We start from the raw sequence: 7227 nt of genomic DNA on the forward strand, positions 1-7227 counted from the left end.
AGCTCAGGGGAGAGGCTTGTGCCAACAGGACAGGCCCCAGAGATCTTACCTCTTGGACATCCCTGAACCCTCAGCTGTGTGAGTGCAGCATTGCCCTTCTGGGATCCTGGGAATGGGGTATTGCAGTGGTGTTAGATACTACCAATTGCCCAGCAGCCCTGAAAAACTCAAAGGTGCCAAGAAAGCCCAGGACCAGACTGGGACCAGCCTGGAGCTGAGTCACATATGTGTGCAGTGTCTTTAACAGGGTTACACTCCATTCTAGCCTGCAGTACCCTCTCATCACTCATAATTCTTATTACACTCTGACTAACCGGTTCACAGTGATTTCTATGACTGTCTAATCATCAGGAAGGAATTTGTAGGCATTAGGGTCATTGCAACAGAAGGGAGTCGTTTCTTTTTTTTTCTTTTTTAAATTTTTTAAATTTTATTAATTTGTTTTGATGTATCAACAATCACTTCCACATGCTTTTGACTTTAAAATTTTTCTTCCCCTTCCTCCCCACCCCCTCCCCAAGATGGCCCACAATCAGATATAGGCTATACATTTGCATTTCTATAAAACAGATTTTTACATTAGTGAAGGTAGAAGTAAAAATTAAAACCGATAGGAGGAACCATCAGAAAGAGGAAACAAAACTCAACAGATGAGAAAAAAAAGGATAGCGATTCAACTTCCATAGTTCTTTCTTTGGATGTGGATAGCATTCTCCATCACGAGGGCTCTGGACATGTCTTGGATCCTTGTAATGCTGAGAAGGGTTAAGTTTATCAATATTAGTCATCACACAATGTGGCTGTTATTGTGTACAAAGTTCCCTTGGTTCTGCTCACTTCACTCAGCATCAGACCATGCAAGTGTTTCCGGTCTTTCTCAAGTCAGCCTGTTCATCATGTCTTATAGCACAATAGTATTCCATTGCATTAAGGGAGTCATTTCTTAGCATTTATGTAAATGTTGTTAGATATTTTCTCCCCTCTGCAGAATTACCACAGCTCCTGAAGAAAGTTCCAGCCACCAAAATCCTTGGAACTGGCAAATGGTTCAGCCTCAGAAATTGATATGATTTGATTGGAAGAAATTACATCAATGAAGAAGAATTGCCATGTCTTTGCTGTCACACCTTTAGGACCATGAAGCCTTTCCATCCAACTTGCAGCTGAAGTCTCCAGTATGAGATATCTCCCCCTACTGCAGGGTGAGCTCCTGGAGAGCAGGGGCCATCTTCCAGCTCTGCTTGGATCTCCAGCTCTTTGCACAGTGTTTTCTCCATCGTAGCAGCCTAATGAGTATTTGTTTAAATTCATGAATGTATTCATTGATGAAAAGGGTACTCTATGAAGTGATGTTTTGGATTGGCCCCTGTGCACCAGGGAAATCACAGTTTTCTTCCTTGCTGGCTCTACACAGGCGATCTGGGCACTTTGGGGTATAAATTCCCATGCAATCGGAGTATCCACAGTTTCCTCTACAAAGCTTCTAGGTGTGGCCGCTAGGAGGTAGAGTGGATAGAGACCTGGCCTTGAAGTGAGAAGAACCTAAGTTCAAATCCAGAAGAAACTGTGCAGAAATTCTAGGGAAATTCAGAACTAACTATAAACTAAATCAACCTATAATAAGGTACTCATTGACTTCACTTAAAAATTGGGAAATGGTGGAAAATATGTTAGAATGTGTGGATCAAGAATAAGGATATGAAAGAGTCATGGATTGTAAACTACACAGAATCCTCATGATAAGCACCTAGTAAAGTCACAAAAATAAGATATCGATCATATTTTCATAGACATGAAATGAGTCATTACTGATGCAAGACTCATTCCTGTGCAATTTCTCTGAGTGGTCAGACTATCAATTTGTTTCACCAAAGAAGAAAGGTGAGATATGCCTTTAAAAGAATTCCATCCAGCCATATTTTACACGTTATGCGCATTGAAGAATAGGACAGCAGAAAATGACCAAGGCATCAATTACAATGACTTCATATTGGAATTCATCCAGTGAAACTCTGTTGTCCAAAAAAGAGAGCAAAAGAGCCTGAAAAGTGGGGAAATGTTTAATATGCTTGCCAAGTGGAAAAAGCCAGACCTCAAGGGCAATACCAGTTAGGATTATAAATTGATCTGCAGAATCTTCTAAAGAAGGATTATAAGCCGTTTCACCTCATTGATGATGCTGTCATGAAAGTGAGAGGGGTTCAGGAAAAAGACAGAAAAAGAGACACAGAGAGAGACAGAAAAGCAGATTGAGGAAAAAACCATCTCAAGAACCTAATTGACTGTGTCCTGATGTTGCGGTCTGAGAGATTGAGACCCCTCAAAGTTTGGAGTATAGGCCGGGTCACCTGGAATGAATTCAGAGACTCAAGCATTCTTCAAATGAAGGTGGCAAGAATTTATTGTTATCCTTTTCCGCAGGCAAGGATTCTCAAGGAACCTGCGAGAGACTGAGGATGGAGCTAGGGTTTATATGGAAAAGGGCATGGGAAAGGAATGCCAGGGACACTGATGAGGTAATCTAAAGGTCCAGGTGTCTTTGGGAGCTATGGATGGGAAAGTACAGGGAATATACTGGACAGGGAGGGAGATGACAGAGGTATGGATGTTTGGAGTCTGGCAGGAGGAAGAGTCCTTGGGTTGGCCTAGGACAGAACTCCTTGGGCTAGGCAAGGCACCCGTCCCCATCTGTCTTGATGAGAGAATGGTGTGCAACAAGGGAAAGCTTTCTCACAAGACAGGAACTTACTAAGAAATTGGGAGGCTTCCAGAGACATGATGTGAGGGCTGGGGCCTGAGCAACCCAGCACTCTCTCACCCAGCTTTGTGTAGCTGCACCAGGGAGAGAGATCAGGGTCATGCTGGGACACACACATGAATAACTGCTAGGCACAGTGTCGTTGGGCTGGGGATTGGTTGTCTGAGACAATGTTTCTGAGAGTAGGGGGCAATTGGGGTCCAAGTACAAGCACAAGCACCCAAGCACCTCATCACAGAGGCTATTGAAGGATAGAAGAAGATGGAGAGAAGGAGGAAGAGGAGAAAGAGAAGGAGGCAGATGAAGAAGAGGAGGAGGAACTAGGAGGAAGAGGAGTTAGATTTCAGCCCCTTTGTTTTAGAGATGAGAAAGCTGACACATGAAGAAATTTATCCAAGGTCTAGTAAGTGGCTGTGCTAATGGTTTAAATCCAATCCCCTACTTTTTCCTCTGCCTCACACTGGAGATGCAATGCCAGCTTGACTAGGATTTAGAATTCAGAAGGGAGAGTAATGTGCCATCATCCTTGATTTGTAGTTAGAACCAGATTGTGAAAAACCAAATAAACGAGTCCTCTTGGTGGGGAGTGGGGGATGAGTATGGCGAAAGGAGGAGGAGGAAGGGAGGAGGGAGAATATTTATTTTTTGTAAATGGATCTTTATTGACATCTTTTGTTTCTGTAACAGTGAAATCCTTGGCAAGTTGCCATGTTACACTGGTGTGATTGGTATGCCAAGAGAAAGCGTGGAAGGAGCCTGGCACATGAGATTGACCCCATGAGATGAACTTGTATGAGGAGAAGATAAGAGGGGCAGACAGAATTAATCAATTCTTGAATCAGTTAACATGTAAGAAGTGCCTGATGTGTGCTAGGCACTGTGCTAAGCACTGGAGGTTCAAAATGTTGCTAAGGAATCCTTTTAAACAAATACATACAAAGCATGCTATATACAGGATAGAATTAGGAGGAATTAGAGAAGGCTTCCTGTGGAAGATAGGACAACCAGATTGGGAAACTGCTCTTGGGGAGGAGTGGGGATAGGTGTGAAGAAAAGAGGGCCATGGCTGCGGCAGCCCAGCCCAGCAGTGGCAGCAGGTACCAGCATTCGCAAAATGAGGAAAGACCTGGAGAGCCTGAGCGACTTGGTAGTGACACTGGTCTCCTGTACAGCAGCATCTCTGCAGAGTGCTGCAGATTTTGACTACAAATAAATCTGGATTTCCTAAGTTCCATCCTTACAAGGTGGCTTCCACTTTGCCTACCTATGATGAAGCAGAAAGAACCGAGGCTCTCCCTGGTTTCTGTGAGAGAAGATGATTTTGTAGCAAGGGATGATTTTGATGATGCTGACCAGCTGAAGAGAGGACCTGATGGGATATTCAAGTTAACTGTTTTCATGGCATTTCTCTTGAACTGGATTGGGTTTTGGCTGTCTTTCTGTGTGACCACCTCAGCTGCAGGAAGATGTGGGGCCATTTGGGGGTGTGTCCTATCTTTAATTAAGTGGATCTTGATTGTCAGGTTTTCCACTTATTTCCCTGGCTACTCTGATGGTCAGTACTGGCTCTGGTGGGTTTTCCTCATATTAGGCTTTCTCCTCTTTCTCAGAGGATCTATCATTTATGCAAAGGTTTGGAAGATGCCAGATACTTTTTCAACCCTCCCCAGGACCAGAGTTCTCTTTATTTGCTGAAGATGTTTTCTGGCAAATACCTTCGTGCATCAATGAATTCTCTCTCAAGAAACAACAGGACACCAGCAGGAAGTGAATCAATACTCAAAGCACAGAAGAAATAATCACTTGCTTTAAAAAATAAATAAACAGTGTTTAAGATCAAAAAAAAAAGGACGGGCAGTATTTTAAAAACAGGTCCTTATGGACATCTTTTGTTTCTATAACACTTAAGTTCTTGGCTAGTCTGTATGTTACACTGGTCTGATTGTGCCAAGAGGAAGTGAGGGAAGGTCTAGCACATGAGATTGACCCCACGAGATGGATTTCTATGAGGACAGGACAAGGAGGGGTAGCGTCGGATCAATAAATTCATAAATCAGTTATCATGTGGTAAGCACCTAATGTGTGCTAGGAATTGTGCTAAGCACTGGAGGTTCACAATGAGACAAAAGAAGTGCTGCCCTCAAGGAGCTTACAATCTAGTTGGGGAGAGGACATGTAAACAAATCCATACAAAGCAAGTTATAGAGCAGATGAACTGGAAATAATTAAAGAGGGCACTAGAATTAAGAGGAATTAGAGAAGGGATGGGCCAGTGTACTTTACTGAGTTGGGGGATGAGGAGGATGGCTATAAGATCAGAACTGCACTTTAAGGAAAATCACTTTAGTGCCTGAATGGCTGAGTCATCTACATGATTAGAGGGAACAGATCCCAGTGTGTATTTTACCCTGTCCTAAACAAAGACAGCCCCATCTTATGGCTCTGTGCTGTAGTCCATCCCAGTGTGCTGTGTTCTTCCCTGGGCAGCTTATCTCTGGAATACTTTGGGCTTTGTCCAGTCCCAGGTGTCCCTTTGCGGGAAGGCAGTCAGAGGAGTAGTCAGGATGGTGAAGGGATTGGTGCCCACGTTGGGTGAAGAAGATCACTGGAGGGAAGGAGAGGTGCTTGGCCTGTAGAACATACATGGGGCACCAGGATGGAGTGGAGGGCCACCTTGTAGCCTTGAAAGGTTTATCACACAATCGAGGTATGTGGCTTTTTCTGCTTGCTACCAGAGGCAAAACTCCTGCAATGGGAGAAACTGAAGAGAGGCAGATTTAATACTTGAAATAAGGACAAGTTACCTATGGAAGAACACAGGCCTTTCCTAAGCACCTACTATGTGCAGGCATTGTGCTAGGTGATTTCCAAATAGAACAGTCACTGCCCAGGTCCCCACTGCCTGAAGGCCAGGTACTTTACATCTTCCCCCTTTCCCAGGGTTCTCTGGCATCTTTAAGGGGGGTTGGGTGTTTCTAGACTGCCTGCCATTGACTGTAGAACTCACTGATGCTATTACGTACAAGTGTAAGAGGTTCTTCTACACTCCAATTTAATTTAGCCGTTCATAGTCAGATTAGCTTTTCGTGAGAAATATTTACTTCAAAGATATATTACCAAATATAGAAATAGTGCATAGGGCACCGTTTTCTCTCTCCCTCCTCCTTGTACACACACAGATACACACAAGTCTGTCCATCCCTGCAGAGGGCAATAGAGGCACAGTTTAGCTGAATTCCTATAGAGTACAGTCCCTAGTCCCTAATCCCCAATCCCACTTGGGGTCACATCCCCAGAACCATAGCATATGAGGGTTTCCTTGCCAGGTCGTCAGGCTGCCACACCCTGCCTGACATCCTGGATCATTAGACAACATGAGTTGAACTCCTGATCCAGGAGAGATCACCTCCTATCCCAAAAATGAGAAGGACAAATGATTGAAGAAGTTCGGTGCCCCAGGCCGGAGAGAATAAGAGTAGATGAAGGAAGGAATGCTCCTTCCTTTTCACCACTTCAGCTGATGGCACCTCATCATGGGTGAGTAGGGACCTTCACCTTCTGATGTGTGTTTGGAAAGAGCTGCAACAGGGAAGAAAGCGACTGTCCAGAGAGGCTCCTTTCAAGATGCAGCATTTTCCTACTAGGTAGGGAATTAAGGAAGCTGCTCCCACTGTAGTGACAGGGAGCTGCAGATAGCAGGGTGACCCTAGGTAGGTGATCTTGGCTTGTGCAAAGATAGTTCTATTACAGGAACGGTATTTTCTTTGATGCTCACAACTCTGGGGGATAAGAGTTATTATGATCTCGATTTTACAGTTGGTGAAACTGAGAGAGACATAGGTTACATAGGGTCACAATGCTAGTAACTGTCTGAGGGTGGATATGAACTTGGGTGTGTCTGAGTGCAGGCCCAATGTTTGAGTCATTGCACCAACTAGCTGCCTCCAGGCAATGAAAGTTGTGTCAAAGTGTCAGTGATATACTGTTACTGGAGGTAAGCATTTTGCCCACAGGGGAGGTCCTCAAGAAGAAGGGTTAGTATATGTGAGAGTTATTGTTAAAGTATAAATGATAAGACCTGACAACAAGTTGGTCATCTCAGGAGAGTGTCAGTGAGGAGTTGAGGATGACACTCAGGTTAGGATTCTGGTGACTGTAGAGATGGAGAGTTCTAGGAAAGCTTTGAACAGAGAGGAGGAGGAGAGGGGCCATGATGGGTGCTTCTTCACCCAGGAGTTTCCTATCCCAGTGTGAAATGACAGGTGCAGCCATGCCACCATCTCATGGGGACAAATGAAAATAGGAATTAGTCAGTCACAGCATCTGCCTCTGAGACCCAGAAACTTCCCCCTTAGGCAGCCGAGACAAACAGCCCCTGACTCAGCTGTTGGGGAAGGAGAAGCCCCTGGGCAGTGATGCTTCCCTCAGCTGCTGCCTGGGAAGGTTTTTGTTCAGAGCTGTAGCACTGT

At 44.5% G+C, this 7227-nt stretch overlaps 1 pseudogene; it reads left to right on the top strand.

The window, feature by feature from the left end:
* Nucleotides 1–3403: 3403 nt before the first annotated feature.
* LOC110203864 (NEDD4 family-interacting protein 1 pseudogene) lies at nucleotides 3404–4516 on the top strand (annotated as a pseudogene).
* The last annotated feature ends 2711 nt before the right edge of the window (nucleotides 4517–7227 follow it).

The sequence above is a fragment of the Phascolarctos cinereus genome, unplaced genomic scaffold, assembly GCF_003287225.1.
Source record: "Phascolarctos cinereus isolate Bilbo 61053 unplaced genomic scaffold, phaCin_HiC Scaffold_21;HRSCAF=504, whole genome shotgun sequence".
Classification (NCBI taxonomy): Eukaryota; Metazoa; Chordata; class Mammalia; order Diprotodontia; family Phascolarctidae; genus Phascolarctos; species Phascolarctos cinereus.